We start from the raw sequence: 21,081 nt of genomic DNA, 5'->3' as shown, positions 1-21,081 counted from the left end.
GCTTCATAGGATATGGTTGACTTGAGTATGTTATTAATGGCTGGTCACAAAGCCTTTGGCAGGCCAAGTGGTAACATTGGCTTTCAGGAGAGAGGATGTTTTGGAAAATGATAATGTATGTGACTATCTATTCCAATCCACCCTGTGTTGGCAGAGCCTCCCATCCTACTGTCTGCTTCCTTTGGTTTGGTTTAACCTATTTTTTAGTATCGTTAGTTCTTTCCTGGACTCTGCAGAGTTTCATTCTTTGCTTAGAATCATATGAGATTTTATTGCAAAACCTCAAACCATATTAAATTTGATTGTTCTGAAATATGCCATTGACTTTGAGTTCCAGAGATCTGCTTAAATATTGCCTCTTGGTCCAAAGTTTTCCTTAAAGGAAGTAGATAATTTTTCAGCTTCCAAATTACAAGACTCAAGTGGGTATCTTCATAAAGGGGCTTATGTTTAGAATTTTTTTAAATTAAGATTTCTGTTAGTCAGAGACATGGTCTTAGTGTACAACATCTCTTACAGTCAATAGAATAAAATTTGGAACTATGGGACAGAAATTGTAATAATATCTTGTAATAATTTCCATTTCCTAGTTGCCAAGGCTCAAAAAGATATGGAGGGGAATCCATGAGACCAAAATTGGATTGATGGTCTGTCCACTTTTCACTCACCTACATAACGACCACTTGTACCGCTACCATCAGCATGATGCAACTAGAAGGGCATAATCATACCTTGATACAAACCCCATCACCTGGAGTTAACAGTCAGGATCCAGAAACAATTTTTTTTCTCCACAAGTAGCATCTGGCTTCATTGTTAGGAGGTTATATGTTAGTAATGACAAGGTATTTCCTATCCTTAGTCACCTTGAAACAATACAAGCATATGTGCATTCACTTCCAGCACGACAAGAGCTAAGAGGGTTTGAGCATGACAGGTCTAGGTGGGAATTATCATATTCTGGCAAGTTTCTTTATCCCATGGAACCACACGTTCTTCAATCACAATGGTACCTATCATTCAAGCTTGCTAAAAGATTTTGGAATAATAAATATATAATTTATGTGTGGGTGTGAGGTGTCTCAGCTTGAGTCAGAGAGTGACACATATATGTGGTTGTTCTTGATGAATCAGTGGGGTAGGACCACAAGAAACTCATTGGAATAAGATCATGGTGTCTTTAAAAAAAGAGAGATTCTTTAAGGAAGGGTCAAGAATATTGAGCTAGATCCAGCAAGGCAGCTTCAGATACTACTATTTTCAGACTTACTCAGAATCCTTGAGATATGGTTTTACTCAGTTCCAACACTGGACTTACAAAAACCTCAGTGATATGAAGGGAAAGAAAATTCAAAATAAATTCTAAAAAACTTCCAGGCAAGATAAGTTAGTAAGTAAATACTGTGCACATCGTTTCCCAGACCTCTTCAAAATTATAACTAAACTACAGAAAAGCCATCATTAAGAACTGCCTGAAGTCTACTTGAACATAATAAGTACTATAACTAAGGATATACAGAATAAGGCACTTTGAATCTGGTGGGAATGGCAGAGACCCAGATAAGGCTGGTCCCACACCCTCATGTGGTGGTTGAAAATCAAGAGGAATGTAGCAGCTGCATAGGTTTCCCCTCTGAGGAGCAATGAGTACCAGGCTCACACCAGGCTCCCCAGCCAAGGGTTCCAGAGTCAGGAAGAGATGTCTGCACAACTTCTATCTCTGAAAACCAGCGGAGATTGTGGCTGAGTGAGACTGAGGGCTGCTGGAGTCCCAGGCACTCCTCTTAAGGACTTAATGACAGATTCACTTACTCTGAGTTTCAGCACTGGGGCAGCAGCTCAAAAGGTCCCAGGGACATATGAAAAGGACTGACTTGTCTGTCTTCAGGGAAAAGGCTTCAGGCAGCTTTCTCTCAGACAGAAGTGCTGGTAGAACTCATTATTCTTTGCTGAGACTTCCCCTCAACCAAGCCTAAATGCATTGGCAGACACCATATCTGAGCCTCCATCAACCTGGCTATCACTTGTCACCCGCACTGGTAATTCCCTGAGATCCTGCCAGGGGATCTTGTGGGTAACCCAAGGCACTTCCAGTGGTTTTTCCATACAAGTAGCCTGTCTAGGCTCATGCTGAAGACTTTCCTAAAATCTCTCAAAGGTTCACAAAACACAAACAAGCAACATCTGGCCTCAGCATACCCTATACACTAGTGGGAGCCAGCCTCAGTTCCCAGCTTAGCCTCTCTAAGGCACCTCCAAGCCCAACACAAGTGGCAACCATCTGCAGATCACTTTGTAGCTCACACCAAGTGGCCCCATGCAGGACACAGGCCGCAGTGGATCTTGAACACCTAGAGACCCAGTAGCCAGCTTCAGATCACACCAGAACTCCACCTCCAAAAATGACACACCAAAGGGCAGACTCAGCAAGCACCAGAGCCCTGCTAAAGCAAAATTTGTTCCATAGTGTCAGCCCCTGAACAATAGCTCCACTGTAGTCATAGCCACTCCTCACAATCAATCTGCCTGAGGGTCAATCCTTCCCACTGAAGTACCAACTGCAAACAAGGCTCAACTCCACCAGAAGGGTACACACAGTCCACATACAGGACACACCTGGAGCACCTGGCTCAGGTGACCAGAGAGACTGTGCCTCTGGGCCCCACAGGACACCTACTACATAAGGCCATTCTACTAGGACTGGGAGACATAGCAGCCCTACCTAATACACAGAAACAAACAAAGGGTGGCAGCTAAACTGGAGAGACAAAAAAAAATATCTCAAATGATGGAACGGAACAAAGCTCCAGAAAAAGAATTAAGCAACATGAAGACAAACAATTTACCAGAAGCAGAGGTCAAAACATTGGTTACAAGAATGCTCAAGATCTCAGTGAGGACTTCAACAAAGAGATAGGAAACATAAAAAATGGAGATAGAAAATGCAAAAATGAACCAGTCAGAAATGAATAATACAATAACTGAAATGAAGAATACATTAGAGGGAATTGACAGATTACATGAAGCAGAGGATCAAATTAGTGATTTGGAAGATAAGGTAGCAGAAAACACCTAATCAGAACAGCAAAAAGGAAAAAGAATCTAAAAGAATGGGGATAGTTTAAGGGGCCTCTGGGACAACATCAAGTGTACCGACATTCACATCATAGGGGTACCAAAAGGAGAAGAGAGAGAGCAAGGAATTGTGAATCTACTTAAAGAAATAATGATGGAAAACTTTCTTAACCTGGTGAAGTAAATAGACATACAACCCCAGAAAGCTCAGAGAGTCCCAAACCAGATGAGTCCAAATTGGTCCACACCACGACACATCATAATTAAAATGCCGAATGTTAAAAACAAAGAGAGAATCTTAAAAACAGCAAGAGAAAAGCATTTAGTTAACTATATTGGAGCTCCCATAAGTCTATCAGATGATTTCTCAACAGAAGCTGCAGGCCAGAAGGGACTGACATGAAATATTTAAAGTGATGAAAAGCAGGGCCCTACAACCAAGATTACTCTACTCAGCAAAGCTATCATCTAGAGTTATAGGACAGATAAAGAGCTTCTCAGGCAAGAGAAAGAGAAAGGAGTTCATCACCACCAGATCAGTATTATAAGAAATGTTAAAGGAACTTCTATAAGATATCAAAATATAAATAATAAAATGGCAATAACTACATACCTATCAACAATCACTTTAAATGTAAATGGATTAAATGCTCTAATCAAAAGACATAGGATGGCTGAATGGATGAGAAAACAAGACTCTTACATATGTGGCCTACAAAAGGCTCATTTCATACTGAAAGACACACATGACTGAAAGTAAGGGGATGGGAAAAGATATTTCATGAAAATGGAAACAAACGAACAACAACAAAAAGCTGAGGTAGCAATACTTATACCAGACAAAATGACTTTAATACAAAGGCTATAATAAGAGACAAGGAAGGACCCAGAAATTCTACTTCTGGGTACTTATCCAAAGAAACCCAAAATACTAACTCGAAAAGACATATGCATCCGTATGTTTACTGCAGCATTATTTACAATAGCCAAGATATGGAGGAGACCTAAATGTCCATGAATAAATGAATGGATAAAGAAGAGGTGGTACATATATACAGTAGGATTATTACTCAGCCATAAAAAATAACATGGGTAGACCCAGAGGGTATTATGCTAAGTGAAATAAGTCAGAAAGGAAAAGACAAATGTTACATGATTTCACTTACATTTGGAATGTATAAAACAAAATAAACTAAAAGAAAAAAAACAGAAACAAACTCTTAGATACAGAGAATATTTTCACGGTTGCTAGATGGCGGGGTGGTTGGAGGGATAGGTGAAAAAGGAGAAGGGATTAAGAAGTACAAATTGGTAGTTACAAAATAGTCATGGGATGTAGAGTATATATATGGAATATAGTTAATAATATTGTAATAACTATATATGGTATAAGATGGGTACTAGATTTATCAGGGAGATCACCTCATATGTTATATAAATGTCTAATCACTGTGTTGTACACTTGAAACTAATATTGTTATGTCAACTGTAATTGAAAAAGTAAAAAATTGTTAAAAAATTCTAAACAGCAATGGAAAATAAATTTCTCTTTTGGCTCATATATCTCCTAGAAGGTAAATGTATTCTATTCCTGAAATATATTAGTACACTGTATCTATCAGAAAATCATAGCACAACTATGAAGCAGACTGTTTTAGAGTACATTTGAGGCATTCTGAGGACTCCCCAAATTACTTTCCAGAGAATTGGACAGTACTAGGTCTTATGTTAGAGAAGTATGGCATTAGTCAGTGAAATGTGGGTTATCGCTATTTAATCTGATCTTTTGCACCTATCGGCTAAAAGTCTGGAGGAAGTTTTATTATATCTATATGTATATGTAAATTTTATTATATAATGTAATACATGAACATAGTTCATGGTCTTAAAATGTAATTTCCAATTAATTAATGCAATACATGTTTCATACATTAACTGAGAATATTTAATTCTATTGTGGAACACAAGAAAACCAAATGTGATGGATAAAACTTAAGAGTTGTGATAAGCATAGATAAGAAAGAAGTTAGTAGTTTCAAAAGATAGGTAAGACTTGTAAAATGTGTTAAATGTAGATAATAAGTAATTGAATGGTTTCTATGAAATGGGCAGCAGTCCTTAAGTACATTAACATAGATAAGCAAGTTATTAACCTATAAGGCATGTTAGAACACAGCAACGTTAGGTAGAGATTAAAAGACCAAGATGAACCTAATATTTGTGATACACTAACATATGAGATATATTAAGCATTCAGTTATTTGTGAGATCTTATATTGATTGTTGACACCATTCAGGCCAGACTTGTCAATGAAAGAAGTACGAATAAAATACGTAGCTACTCATCAGGCTAATTGGTGAAATACAGCTGTCGCCAATACTTGTCCCTGTATTGCGAGAGCAACTGCGTGTAATGTTAACTCTGAGGACCTTCTATCTGCTAATCTCCTTTGCTCAACCTTAACTCTGGTCCTCATAACTTTAAGATCAACATGGAATGCTAATGCAGCAGAAGGAGTGGCAAGTCATGTAACCATTGCTTAAATGAAGATCTAAATAGTCTGATCCTGCCCTATCTGCAACTTATACTTAATGTGTTAACCTACCACTTCTTCTTCCTCTTTCTGTTTGTTTTAAATTGATTTAATAAATCGAATGATTCAAGGATCTTAATTTAGCCTCTTTGGGGTAGCTCAACAGTAAAGTATACTTGGAGACTACCATGGCTTCAAGGCAATTTCCTATATGACCAACAAGTTTCTGAATATGCTTATGTATTTGTGAAGAGGGACGTAACCAGCAGATTAGAAAATGAACTACAAGCAATAAAATCACAAATCATTCTAAGGTGATACCTTTGGTGTTGAAAAAAAACAATGTCCATGGATTGGTAGGGTGGGATCAGATGTGCTTGTTTTAGTACACAGTATTGATTTGTGCTGGTAGAAGAGTGCTGAGAAAAGCTTGACTGGTTTTAGAAAAGATTAGTACATCAAATACTCTAATTCCAATTCTTATTCACTCATTCCCCCTCAGTTCAAGGCAAGTATTATTTTGAAGTATCTAATAGCATTTATAGCAATTAAATAGCATATTAGAATAGGTAACAAAGATAAAAAGTATTACTATACATTTTTGAAAGTGTGTCATTTCATCTAACTTGAATTCATCATATTTGCAGGCTCCTATTTGGTATTCTTACTTCTAATCAATAACTTAATTCATTTGATTTTTTTTAATTGAGGTAAAATTTGGATTTAAAAATAAACCATTTTATCTTTTAATATTTTTTTACTTTCTTACATTAAATGTATTGGGGTGAGATTGGTTAATAAAATTCCATAGGTTTCAAGTGTACAATTTGATAATATATCCTCTGTATATTGCATTGTGTTCACCACCCTAAGTCAAATTAACCATTTTAAAATGCACAATTCTATGGCATTTAGTATAGCCACCACATTGTGCAACAACCACCTCTATCTAGTCCCAATGTTTTTTCATCATACCCCCAAAAAATCCCATACCCATTAAGCAATCACTTCCTTTTTCCCTTCCCTCAGTCCCTAGCAACTGCCAGTCTGCTTTCTGTTTCTATAGATTTACCTCTTCTGGATAGTTTATATAAATGGAGTCATAAAGACAGATGGTTACTAGACTTAGGGTGGTGATCACATCATAAGGTATATAAATGTTGAATCACAACGTCGTACACCCAAAACTAGCATAATATTATATGTCAACTATAGTTTAAGACAAAGATTTAAAAAATAAAATAAAATAGTTCAAAATCAATAAATAATTAAATAAATAAATGGAATTGTACAATATGTAACCTTTGTGTCTGGCTTCTTTCACTTGGCATGTTTTTAAGATTCATACACACTGTGCACATATCCATACTACTTTCCTTTTTATGCTGGATTATATTCTATTGTGTGTGTTCATACGTATGTATGTATGCATGTATGTATATACATATATATAACATAGCCACAATTTGTTTATCCATTCAACCATTGTTGGATATTTAGGTTGTTTCCACTTTTTGACTATTGTGAATAGTGCCGCTATAAACATTTATGTACACATATTTATATTAATTCCTGTTTTAATTTTGGGGGTAGACACCTAGGAGAGGAATTGTGGCATCACATATTAATTCTATGTTAACTTTTTCAGGGACCAAAAAAATTTTTCCATAGTGACTGCACTGTTTTACATTCCCCAACAATGTACAAAGGTTTCATTTTCTCCACCTCCTCGCTAACACTTACCTTCCTTTTTTTAAATTATTGCCATCCTAGTGGGTGTGAACAGGTATTTCAGTGTGGTTTTAATTTGCATGTCCTTAATGATTAATGATGTTGAACACCTTCTCATGTGCTTTTTGGCTATTTATATATATATATTTTTTTTGAAGAAATGTCATTTCAAACTATTTACATATTTTTAAAATTGAGTTGCTTAACTTTTTGTTGTTGAGGTATAATAATTCTTTGTATACTTTGGATACCAGACCCTTAACAGATATCTGATTTGTAAACATTTTCTCCCATTCTGTAGATTGTCTTTTCACTTTCTTAATTATGTTCTTTGATGCACAAAAGTTTTTAACTTTGATAAGGTCCAATTTATCTATCTTTTCTTCTGTTGCTTATGCTGTTGGGGTCATTTGTAAGACTCCATTGCTAAATCCAAGCTTTGTAATAAAAATTTACCTAAGTTTTCTCTTAAGAGTTTTAGTTTTACCACTTATATTTACCACTTATCTATTAGGTTGTTTTACTATTTATATTTGGGGTATTTTCTATACTCTCAATTCTATTCCATTGGTCTACAGATCTATATTTATGCCAGTGCCACACTGTCTTGATTATTATAGCTTTGCAGTAAGTTTTGAAACTACGAAGTGGATTCCTTCTTTTATTTTTCTTTTTAAATATTGTCTTGGCTATTGAGGGCCCCTTGAACTTACATAAGACTTTGAAGATCATCTTTCCATTTCTGAAAAAAAAGACCAGTAGAATTTTGCACTGAATTTGTAGGTGGCTTTGGGTATTATTGCCATCTTAACAATATTAAGTCTTCCAATATGTGAACAAGGGATGTCTTTCCACTTATTGTGTCTTTAATTGCTTTCAACATTGTTTTTGTAGTTTTCAGTAAACAAATCTTTCACCTTCTTGGTTAACTTTATTCCTAAAAATTTATTCTTTTGGATTCTATTATAAATGAAATTGTTTTGTTAATTTTTTCAGATTGTTTATTGCTGGTTTATAGCTTGCTGGCTATAGATTGCTGATACTGATCTTCATTGCATTTTTACTGAATTCTTTCATTATGTCTTTTTTTTTTGGTGAATTCTTTGGGATTTTCTTTGTAAGATCATGTCATCTGCAAATATAATTTTACTTTTTCCTTTCAGATGACTTTCATTTCCTTGCTCATTTTTTCTGTCTAGAACTTCCAGTACAATGTTGAATAGCAGTGGTCAAAGTGAGCATCTTTGTCTTGTTCTTGATCATGGGGAAAATTTTGTAGTCTTTCATTATTGAATATGACATCAGCTGTGGGTTTTTCATAAATTCCCTTTGTCATGGTGAGGAATTTCTCTTCTATTCAGTTTTCTGAGTGCTTTGTTTTTATCATGAAAAGGTGTTGAATTGTGTCAAATGCTTTCTCTGCATCAATTGAGATGATCATGTAGTTTTTTCCCTTTGTTATATTAATGTAATATATATTATATTGACTTTTCATATTGAAATATCTTTGCGTTCATGAGGTAAATCTCACTTGGTCATGGTGTGTAATCCTTTTTAATATGCTGTTGTTCAGTCTGTTACTATAGTTTGGTAATTATATTTGATTTTAGCATCTACATTCATAAGGATCATTGATCTGTACTGTTTTGTGATAGCTTTGGCTTTGGTATTAGGATGATGTGGTTCTCATATAACAAGTTAGAAAGGGTTCCTTTCTTTTTTGTTTTGTGGAAGAATTTGAGAAGGATTGGTGTTAATTCTTTAAATGTTTGATAGAATTCACTAATGAAGCCATCTAGTCTTTGGCTTTTCTTTGTTAGAAAGTCTTTGATTACTTTTTCAATCTCTACTTGTTGGTCTGTTCAGTTTTTCTATTTCTTTTTTCTTGAGTCACTTTTGTTACTTGCACAGTTCTAACCATTATTTGTGAATATTACTGAAAGTAGGATTTGGAGTCTCCAACTATTATTGTAGACCATCTATTTCTCTCTTTGATTCTGTCAGTTTGCTTTATATATTTAGAGGATCTATTGTTTGGTGAATATATGTTTGTATTTATTATGTCTTCTTGATGAATTGACTTTTTAATCAACAGATAATTTTTTGTCTCTTGTAATAATTTTTTACTTAAATTCAATTTTGTCTGATATTAGCATAGCTACCAATTTTCTTTTTGGTAATATTTGTATAGAATATATTTTTACATAATTTTCAACTTACTGTGTCTTTAGCTCTAATGTGACTCTTGTAGACCACACATAGTTGGATCTCTAACCACAATAGATGATTTTTTGAGTCCATTTGCTGATCTTCATCTTTTAATTGATTTAATCTATTTATATTTAAAATGATTACAGATAAAGGAGTACATTTGCCATTTCGCCATTTAGGTTCTATATATCATATATTTTATTATTCAAATCCTCCAATGCCACTTTATTTTATATTAGCTTTTTTCTTAGTGTATCCTTTTGATTCTCTCACTTCCTTTTTTTGTATATTATTTAGTTATTTTCTTCATGGTTACCCTGGGGATTACAACTAACATCCTAGAAGCAAGGTACTACAAAGTATATTTAAAATAGATCACTCCTTTTGGAGATACTGTTCTTTTTTGGATTTCATGATACATTGCCATTGGATTCATTTATTTTTTTTCTCTTAAGGAAATCATTTCTTAATTGAAAAATTTATTCATAATAACAATAGAAGTGTACAATTAGGAATTATGTTAGACAATAACAGATCTGTCTACAGATCTTAAACACACAGGATTTATATTTAAATTTTTCTTGTGTAATGAGAAGTCTAGCATATTTTGTAAATGTTTCCTGACATAATTCAATGACTCAAAGATGTCAAAATCAAGGGCTCTGCTCTTCTTTTGATATTTTCTTCATGGTCCAAAAGCACTGCTGTGGCTCTATTCATTATGTCTGATTCTAAATCCATGCATACAGCATTTGCCTCTTTCTTTCACAATCATCTGTTAACATTTTAATGCCAGCTTAAGCTCAATATAATTAAAACTAGCCTTTATAGCTGGTTCCTTAACTGGCTTTCTACTTCTGCAGCCTCCATTGCTATTCTCCATTATCATCAAAAGACTGCTGCTCACAACACCTGCAAGCAATGGGAAGCCATTTTAATGGGAAGCCATTTTAATGGAAAAATGTGCAAGAAGTTGTGGACCATAGGTTCTTGATTGGCTATCTCATTTAGAGTTGTATCTCTAGCGTCTATTCTAGTATTTGAACATCCCACTGGGTACCTTCATCTTGATGCCCTGATACTGATATTTAGAGCAGTATGATAAACACAGATTAATTAGTGAGCAATGGGAAGACATTGATGCCAGTCTGAAAGTAAGACTTCAATTTTCCTATTTTAAAAATCTGTTACATAAAATGGCTATTTGCTGCTCAAAATTCCTTCAATTGAAACTCAATGGTCTAAACTAGGCTCAATGTCTTTACAAATTTGTTGTCATGTACGTCTCTATCTCCAATATATTTACATTTACCTAGCCCTTCCTATCAAAAGCAAGAAGGTAGAAAGAAAAGAATAATAATATCCTTCCCTGTCTGACAATTGCACTTTCCCATCAAGTCGTTTCCTGACCCTTTCAAGTTTTACCACCTCAGATTATGGAAAAATAACTTTGGTAGAAATAAACAGAAAATCAGAAGACAGTCATTTGATACTTACTGGACAGTTATTAACGATAAAATGAAGAACGAATTTTCTTTCGATAAGGGGACATTACTTTTTCTCTATATCCTCATTAACAAATACCAGTTTCTTTAACGATTATATATGTACTGGTTGTTTAAATTTAAAACAAATTATTTCAATTATCTACTGCTGCATAACAAAGAACCCCACAAAACTCTGTGGGTTAAAAACATTATTTATTTGCTCATAATTCTGCAACTCGAGCAGGGCTTGGCAGCGATAGTTCTTCTTGGCTAATTTTGACAAGGACAGCTCAGCTACGACTTAAACTCACAAGATTCCAACTGTGGTAGCTGGAAGGGCTTGGGGCTGGGCACCCATCTCTTTCTCTGTTTATAATCTCTTCCTTCGGCACCTTTCTTTGTCCATGTGGCTTCTCTCTCTTATAGTGTATTTGACTTTTTTTTAATATCACAGTGGCATCCAAGAGGGTAAAAATGGATGCTGCAAAGCTTCTTAAAGTATGTCCATAAGTTATACAGAATAATTTCTGCCACTCAAAGCAAGTCAAAGAGCCAGCCTAAATTCAAGGAGAGGAGAAAGAGACTCTTCTTTCACTGTTATAGAAATAATCACGAATAGCCGACTTTTCAGACAATATACCACATAAGTTTTTGCTTCTGTTTTACCTCAGTAAGATATAACAAAAGTGTTTCAAATAAAAGTATGGTGTGAAAACCATTGTCATTGTTCTTTTTTCTATAGCTATATAGCATTCGATTACAAAAGTACATTCCACTCTGTGTTGTTCAAATTCCAAATAAGTAAAATTTTAGTGAAAGATTGAAGGATTCTTCATGAAGGATTCTTTCATGAGTTATAGTTTGTGGTGAGTTGACTAATGCCCCCTAAAACTATGTCCAATCCAAAATCCCAGAACCCATGAATGTGACCTTATTTGAAAATGGTCTTTGCAAATGTAATTAAGAATAAAGTCATCCTGGATTAACTCAGTGGGCCCTAGATATAATGAAAAGTGCCCTTATAAGAAGAGGAGAAGACTCAGACACACAGAAAGAAGACTACCATGTGAAGACAGAGTGAAGACTGCAGTTATGCTACCACAAGCCAAGGAATGCCTGGAGCCTCTGGAAACTAAAGAGGCAAGCAAGAATTCTCCCCAAGAGCCTTGAGAGTGGCCCTACTAACACATTGATTTCAGACTTCTGGCCATCATAACTATGAGAAAATAAACTTCTGTTGTTTTAAGCCACCCAGTTTGTGGTAATTTGTTATGACAGCCCTAGCAAACTAATGCATCAATCTTTACCAAAGTCATCAAAAATATTTTACAATTTACTATTTTAAAAATTTCCGTTCCTAGTTCATCTGATTTCAAAGGATCGTCATGTTGCAGAAGAGAATGAAAAGGCTAAAAGTAGTTGGATTTATTTCAAACTTAACAAGAGCTCTCTTAACAAAATTCCTGATTTTGCAGATTTCCCTCATTGGTTTTATATCTACAGATACAGTATTTAAATAATCTCATCACTTATATTGGCTTGATACTTATACTGGCCCATCTATACCCTCACATCTTTCTTTCTGAACAGCATCTTTGTAGTCTCAATACTTATGGCAAGAAACCAAACAAAATATTTAATCATTACCATAGCTTAAATCAATGATTCCCAAAGGTGGCACCCCTACCAGCAGCAACAGCATTACTTGGGAGCTTGACAGGAATGCAAACTCTTACATCCCACCTCTGAATCAGAAACACAGCAATCTGTATTCAAACAAGCCCTCCAAGAAACTTTGATGCCACTAATATTTGAGAACTGCTGGGGATTCTGCTATTTGATAAATATGTCTATTATCCCAATTATGCTTTCTGAAGCTGAGGAAATAACCATGGGGTGAGTTCAGGAACCCACCTGACCCACTGTGAGATGGACCAACTCCATTGGTCACCAAATCTCCGTAAGTCCTTACTCTGACTTGTGGACCACAATGGCATTTTGGGTTTCCCTGAATTAGTGTTAGATAAGAGTCCATGTCCACTAATCTTCAGAAGATCTGATTATTTCCTTTTCCCAATGCACAGTCAACCTCAGGCATGGTGTCATTCAGGGACTGAGTGTTGGTCTCTGCTGCTGGTTGACCGGGCACTCGGCAATGCCGTAGCCAGGTCAGCCTTGGTGAGTGGAAGTCCATGTCATTTCCAGGGATTACAGAATCCAAATCTTTGAGGCATCAATATCTAGTAACGAATTAAATTTCTTATTTGTGGATATGCTGAACATTTTCCCCCAATTGATTTCTTCTTCGGATATACTTCTCTTTTGAACCTGCCTCATCTAGTAAGTGTTTTTACTAAGATGGCTGCTGTCCAACATCTATTTCTGAAAGGAAATTACAAAAATCCATCAAAACACATTTGCTTGATTCCTGTGGGTTTTGGGGTGGGGAAAAATTTAAACTCTGTGTGAACCTAATGAGGATAAAATAAGCAAGGACAGAAAAATTAAACATTAGGTTGGAACTGTAGAAAACCAAACTGTTAGGTTTGTGCCTTGAGACTTTCTTCTATGATAGCCATACTATTAGGTCCAAAGGAATTGTCCTGCTACACAACCTCTCTTGCACTGCAAATATAGGTTTTCATTATATCAGACATCTTGTAAGCATCATTTAAATCTTTCTTTTTGCCACTTTGGATGGAGAAAGCTACATAATTATGAAAAGATCTAATCAATTCATAGAAAAAAGGCTACAGAATAGACTCTCTCTATGCCTCCTCCCTTTCTCCCTCTCAATCCATGCTCACCACTCAATAAATGAGGCATAAGGCAGAATTTAACAGAAGCTGGACTTCAAAGTGTTGCATAGAGGTGTGACAAATCTACCAAAAATGTTCCAGAATATTCTACCAATGATATGAATTATAAAATTTTGTTATTCTCTCCACATTAGATTCTCAGTCTGGCTACTCTGCTTCTAGGACTAAAACATGTATGTAGAAACAATATAATTGAAGAAATTAGAGGTTGGAAATAAGGGAATTCACCACTAAGCACTCGGTAAAATACTTATCGATTTCCTTCCAAAGGTTAAAAGTTAATTGGTATTTATTAATATATGGTTACAGGTTCCAAGTTCATAGCAAAGAAAAACTTTATATTTTTAGTGTCATAACTTCTTTTGTCAAATTTTATGAATCATATTTTATTGAATCTATGATGCTATAAATCGTAAAAGGCATGATTGTTTTATATACCATTAGAAAAAAAGTTGCCAATTAAATATCTTATGTTTTTACTTTACATTTATTGAAAGAACTCTTTAAACACATTTAGACCTAGACTTTATTATACATACTGCTCATGCTTATATTAAAAGAAAAATGTTAGCAAAATAAGTTGCTTACCATTCCCAAAAGTTCTTCTCAATCAGAGTTCAACTGTTCTGAATCAGAAGTGGTGATGTCCATTTTCCCCCATAATATCGCCTTAAGGGCATCGGGAGATGTGCCATTATGTCATGTATTAAAGGGATGTCCATTTTTGTCTCCAGGCTTTTCTTCCAAGCTACTGACATTTGCTCGTCAGGCTTTAGTGCTAACATTAAAAGGTCTACCAGAAGCTGATGAAAGGTTTTGAAATAATTATGTCTTACGTTACTTTTTATTTTATTTTATTTTTAGGCGAGGCAACCCTTGGTTGACCTCACAGATTACAAGGAACTTGTCAGCTTAAAATCTTTTATCTTTTTTTTATTTTTTACGCCTACAGCACCTGGTCTTCCTAGGTGGTCTCCCATCCAAGTACTAACCAGACCTGATCCTGCTTAGCTTCCGAGATCAGAAGGGATCAGACTTGTTTAGGGTAGCATGGCCACAGATTCACATTACTTTTTAGATGAGCCTTAAAATGTTTTTTGATTAAAGTGTTTAGAGGTGCATTTTTCCACTCATGTCATCAGAAATAACAACAAATGTCATCAGAAATAACAACAAAGTCGCTATACTTACTACTGAGTTTTTCCTTTAACTCTTGCAGTGCTTGTACACAAAATGAAACAAGTAGCATACTTGGTCAATACTGTAGGGCCCCTACCCATCAATTTCATGCTTGGTCAGTGTCCCACTTTACTTTCTCTCCTGCCATGAACCCTAGAGGAGTCTCTTCTGGTCAGAGAAATGCCTTTCTTATTTCATGTTCCTTTGAGGAACTCTATCTGTAAATTTTCTTCCCCCAAAGGCCAACACTTTTGACCAGTAATATATTATTGAAGAGACAATGTGAATTGCTATGCCCAAGTTCACCCATGTGCAGGCAATGACAATCACTTTCCAATTGTAGCCTGGCCCTCAATAAATGATAAGATGCCATCTGTGAGGTAGCTGGTATGGCTGAGGGCTGCCAATTTTAGATATTAAATGTTAAAATGTGGAAGAGAATGTGAATTTTAGAATACATGAAAGAAAGGTAATTGTTTTATCTTAGATTTCCTCAAGGGTGGGGATATACTTCTGTGTCCCTGACACCTAATGGTGACCTGTGTATTAGTCAGAGATCAGTAGACTTTGGTAGAATGAGTAAAGGGCACACCCATGGCCAGCAAAATGCTGATAATGCATATTAAAAAAGCATGAACCCTCACTTTTGCCTTCCTAATGATAGAAAATAACAAGTATTTAAATAACATTTTCTTTAAGGAAGAATATTTCTTCCCTATATCAGTCAGGAATTACAAGTGGAGATTTATATGTGCCACAAATACTATCCTCAAAATAAAAACTGTGGCATAGCAGAAAGTTAATATTACTAACATAAAAATCTACCTAAATATAATTTGTCAAAACATTTCATATATCCTGTGAACTTTCAAGTAGCTTGGAAACAGGAAAAATTTCATGGATGCTTCCTCACTATTAACACAATAAGAAAATCATGTATAACAATGCACTTTTACAAAACTATTTGGCACAATGATGGGTCTCCAAATATATTGTGTGAACATTCAATAATTCCCTTTACTTTCATTCTTAGTAAACCAATCTAAGTCATCTTTACACTCAAAGAAACCAATCTAAGTGAGGGAAGAAATTAATCAAGTTAACCAAACTCTTTGTCTCCTCCTATCCTCAAATAATTTATCTCATCAACATTCTGAGAATGTAGTTTTTAACTTATTCAAATCGCTATTTTCAAAATAAATTTCTCAAACAGTGTAATTATTCAGAGTGAAATAAGGAGGTAAAACTACACCAGTAATGTGAACAGGGCAATTTTAACATAAAGAACTATTAATTAGTAACTACAAAAGAAGTAAAGAGAACACTAATAGATAAGCAGTTTGTTCTCTGTATCTGAGTCCAATTCTGTTTTGTTTTATTTGTTTGTTAAGGTATATAAATATCAAATCAGTATGTTGTACACCTGAAACTAATACAATATTGTATATGAACTATTAAAAAAAAAAAGAAGAAGAAGCACACATGAGGAGCACCTACCAGCTCTTGGGCTGTGGGAGAAGACTTAAGAAAAGAACAAACTGGGAAAAGTATCCACACTCCCTACCCCTCCTCACCCCCACAGTCAAGCACTGACTAGACTTACCAAGAAGCTACCTACTGGAGTATGCATCACTGGTCACATATCACTGATACAGAAGCTGCCCATGTTCAGAATGTCTTTCTGACAAGAAAGCCAAACTCTAGCAGCTGCATCACAGGACCAAGGAGGAAAGCATCTATATGAGAAGCCCCTTCCACTTACGGTATCACTCTGGCCCTCTCTCATGACAAGGCCTAGCTGGCTAGGACAAATATTTACAGGGTCCATCCCAAGTATCACACCGCAAGGCAATAAGGGTGGATTTGCCACTGAGAGACAATAAATTGACAACAGGCATAATTAGCTTAACCCTTTGTTCTCCTATAGCTATAACAAAAACTTTAACTTTGGAGCCATCCAACACCTAGTCCAATGCCCAGACTGATGCGGGGAGGAAAGGGGAAAGTCATGGTTTTTATAAACCATTGTCACTACAAATAAATAATAGTACCTAATTTTACCTGGGCCTTAGCTTCCCAGCAATACTGTCATGTTCTCTTCCTCACTCCCTAAAAATTTTCATTTTAAAATTATTTCTTCACGTGTATACTCTTTAGCCTTGTGCATTATTCTTAGTAAATGATTTTACTGCTTATTTTAAAGAGAATTAAACCTTCAAAATGAAACTCACTCATCTTTGTGTGCTTACTACAGACATGTATATTTATATCAAAACTTGCCCCCTTCCTCCTATCGCAAAGGGGTAAGTAAGTGTATTCTTCCTTTACAATGCTTATTCTACCACCTATTCTCTAGACTCTATACCCTCTCATACTTTGATAGACTAGGTTTTATCATTTTTATCCTTGCTTACTGCAATATTTCTAAAATTGTGGTCTTTCCAATACCGACCTCACATTCACATGAGGGTTAAAAACACAAATTCCAGTGCTCCATCTCAAACCAACAAAATCAATAGCTCTGTAAGGCAGAATTCAGGAATTTCCTTTATCTGAGTGTCTTTGATAATACTTAATGCATGCCAAATTTTGAGGATCAGTGATATTCCTTCTTTCTTTTTTTGCATGCTTACTACTTCTCACTCATTAAAAGTAACTCGAGTCTTCCCTCCTCTGATTTTTATTCTATCTTTCTTTGTTCCTTCTCAATGAAGCTCTTTAAAATCATTGTTCATACTGGGCTACAGAGTAGACTAAGAATCATTGTCTGGCTTTCACTCCCAAGACACTAGAAGTATTTCTGTCAGGTTATCATGACTTCTTTGTGATAAAATCGAAATATTTAAACTTTTCAACTCTGTTGTACCTAGGTTTCTTTAATGTTTGACACTGAACTTTCCTTTCTCTTGGCTTTTATTTTCTTAATTTCTTCCTACTTCTTTATCCTATCTCTTAGTCTTCTGCTCAGATTTATCTGCTCATATCTTATATATTTATATATCTATCCATGGTTCTACATTTGACAGTTTCCTTCTCCTCCTAAACACTTCCTAAGTAATCTCTTGAACTTCTATGTCTTTACCTACCACTTTTACAAAAATGTAAGCCAAGATTTCTCTCCTAAACGTCATACTTATATTAAATCCAACTATACATTTAACAGCTTGATCTGGATGTTCCACAAGCATTTTAAACTTAATGAGTTCAGTTTTAGACCTGGTTCTCCCCAGAAGTCTCAATTTTTCTTCCTCCACCTTAGTCACCTGTAGTGACTAATACTACAATCCCTCCAGAAGTTAAAGTAATCATTAATTCTTTCCCTCCGCACATATCTAAAAGTCACACCAAGCTATAACTATCTCTTTTATATGCTTCTTTTCCAGCCCCACGATTTGAGTTTAGTCTACATCACGTATATTATGCAGAAGCCTACTAAATTTCTTACTCCCTAAGCTTACTCTTCTTTCCACATTGTCAACGAAGTTTTTTCTTTCTAAATATCAAAGGTGTTTATGTCACATTCCTATTTAGAAACCATCTGTTTCCATCTATAAGCAATGAAAAAAGATAAAATTTTTGATAACATACAATTAGAAGTGTAATTAAAGATCTCAAACACCTAAAAACATTCCGAATGATTTGCAGTATCTCTACAGAGAAAAACATTATTTAGATAAAATAGATAAGATCTAAATAATTTGAAGTTATACCATATTTATAGTCTGGAAAGCTCAATAGTTTACTAATTTGTCATTTCTCCCAAAATCAATTCATATAGCCATATAATCACACTCAATACCCTGATGTTCCTTTGTAAAATTTTACAAGCTGTTTCTAAAATTTATGAAAATGCAAAGATTCAAGAAAGTCAAAGCAATCGTGAAGAACATGATTAGATAAATTGTTACACTTTGATTCAAGACGTAGAGAGCTCTAAAACCAAGAGACAGTGGCATTCCGGTCAAGGTGGCAGTAAAGATGCTGGCCTCCACTCACAACCACATCAAAATTACAACCAACCTACAGAACAACCAACATGCAGAATCACCTGAAATCTAGCTGAACAGAAGTCCTATAACTAAGGATATACAGAAGTAGCAAACTTTGAGACTGATAGGATTGGGGGAGATGCAAAATAGGCTGGTCCCAAGTGTGGCGTTTAAAAATTGGGAGGGAAATCTTGGCTTCCAAGGACCCTTCTGAGGAGCGAAGCTTCCCAGGCCCACACCGGGCTCCTGAGCCAAAGATTTTCGTGCTGAGAAGAGATGTCTTCACAACTTCTGGCTGTGAAAACCAGCAGACATTGTGGCTGAGTAAGAGAGAAGGTTGCTGGAGTACTAGGCATTCCTCTTAAAGGGCCCACACAAACTTACTCACTGACTGACTCACTTGCTCTGAGCTCTAGCGCCAGGACAGGCTGAAAGGTTCCAAGAACATACAGGGAGGAATTGAACTGCCTGGCTTCAGGGTGAGGGCTGGAGGGGCAGTTCTCTCCCACACAGAAGTTCTGGCATCCATTGTTTCTTTGTTGAACTCTCCCCTCACCCACTGTGCAGACATCAGTGGCTGCCAAATCTGAGTCTCCATCAACCTAGCTAATACTTTTTGCACCACCCTGATGATTCCCTGAGACCCTGCCCCACCCAACTTGTGTGCCCACAAAAGCATTTCCAATGGCTTTTCCATACAACTAGTCTATCTTGGCTCATACTGTGAACTTTTCTAAAAGCTCTTAAAATTTCACAAAACACAAATAAGCAGCAACTGTCTCGGCATGCCCAATACCTGTTGTTAAGCAGCCGAAGCTGGGCACTAGTAGCAGCCAGCTTTGGTCCACAGATTAGCATCTCTTAGGCACCTCCAAGCCCAGCACAAGTGGCAGCCATCTGAAGATCACTTTGTAACTCATAACAAGTGGCCGCAGGCAGCGGCTAAACTTGGCTTGCAGTAGAGCCCCTCCCAAGAGACCCCAGATCTCACACACCTAGTAGCTGCTTCAGACAACACCAGACCACTACCCAATCACCTCCACAAAAGACACACTTAAAGGGCAAATGGGACAGGCTTCAGGGACCCATTACAGCAAATCCTGCTCTGTAAGAGCAACTCCTGTACAACTGCTCCTCCACTGTAGTCACAGCCAGTCCTCATAACCAATAGCAGAAGGAAGGTCCTTTTCATTGACAGGCAAACAGCAACCAAGGCTCAACTACAACAGGAGGGCACACACATTCCACACAAGGGACACACTTGGAGCACCTGGCTCAGGTGACTAGGGGGACTGTGCTACAGGGCTCCACAGGCATCTACCACATAAGAATACTCTACAAAGGCCAGGAGACAGAGTAGATCTACCTAATACATAGAAACAAACAGAGAAGCAGTCGAAATGCAGAGACAAAGAAACATGTCCCAAATGAAACAGAACAAAGCTCCAGAAAAAGAACTAAACAAAATGGAGATAAGCAATCTACCAGATGCAATAGCCAAGATATGGAGGAGACCTAAGTGTCCGTGAATAGATGAATGGATAAAGAAGAGGTGGTACACACACACACACACACACACACACACACAGGGATATTACTCAGCCACAAAAAGGAATGAAATCTTGTCATCTGCAATAACATGGATAGACTTAGAGAGTATTATAATAAGTGAAATAAGTCAGAAAGAGAAAGACAAATGTCATATGATTTCACTTATACGTGGAATCTAGAGAACAGGACAAATGAACAAACAGAAACAAACTCATAGATACAGAGAGCATTTTGATGGTTGCAGAATTGGGGATGGGGTGGGGAGACTGGTGAAGAAGAGGTGCGGATTAAGAGGTACAAATCGGTAGTAACAAAAAGCGACGGGTACGTAATTTGGGGTAATTGTTTTACTACTCAGCACATGGCTTATTTTGATAATGTTCCATACGCTCTGGAAAACACTGTTATAGCTAGGTGTAGTTTTCCGCAAATGTCAATTAATATGGTGAATCATGTTTTCAAATATATGTTTACTGATTTTTTTAATGCTGGGCTATCAGTTATT

At 36.1% G+C, this 21,081-nt stretch overlaps 1 long non-coding RNA gene and 1 pseudogene across 2 annotated transcripts in view; both read right to left on the bottom strand.

The window, feature by feature from the left end:
* Window positions 1-21,081, bottom strand: part of LOC120591591 (uncharacterized) — an 80,079-nt gene that overhangs the window by 12,529 nt on the left and 46,469 nt on the right. The window lies entirely within an intron of this gene.
* On the bottom strand, window positions 14,801-14,919 carry LOC120591994 (uncharacterized; annotated as a pseudogene).

Source organism: Pteropus medius, unplaced genomic scaffold, assembly GCF_902729225.1.
Source record: "Pteropus medius unplaced genomic scaffold, Ma_sr-lr_union100, whole genome shotgun sequence".
NCBI lineage: Eukaryota > Metazoa > Chordata > Mammalia > Chiroptera > Pteropodidae > Pteropus > Pteropus medius.
This window is presented reverse-complemented; position numbering and strand designations above follow the sequence as displayed.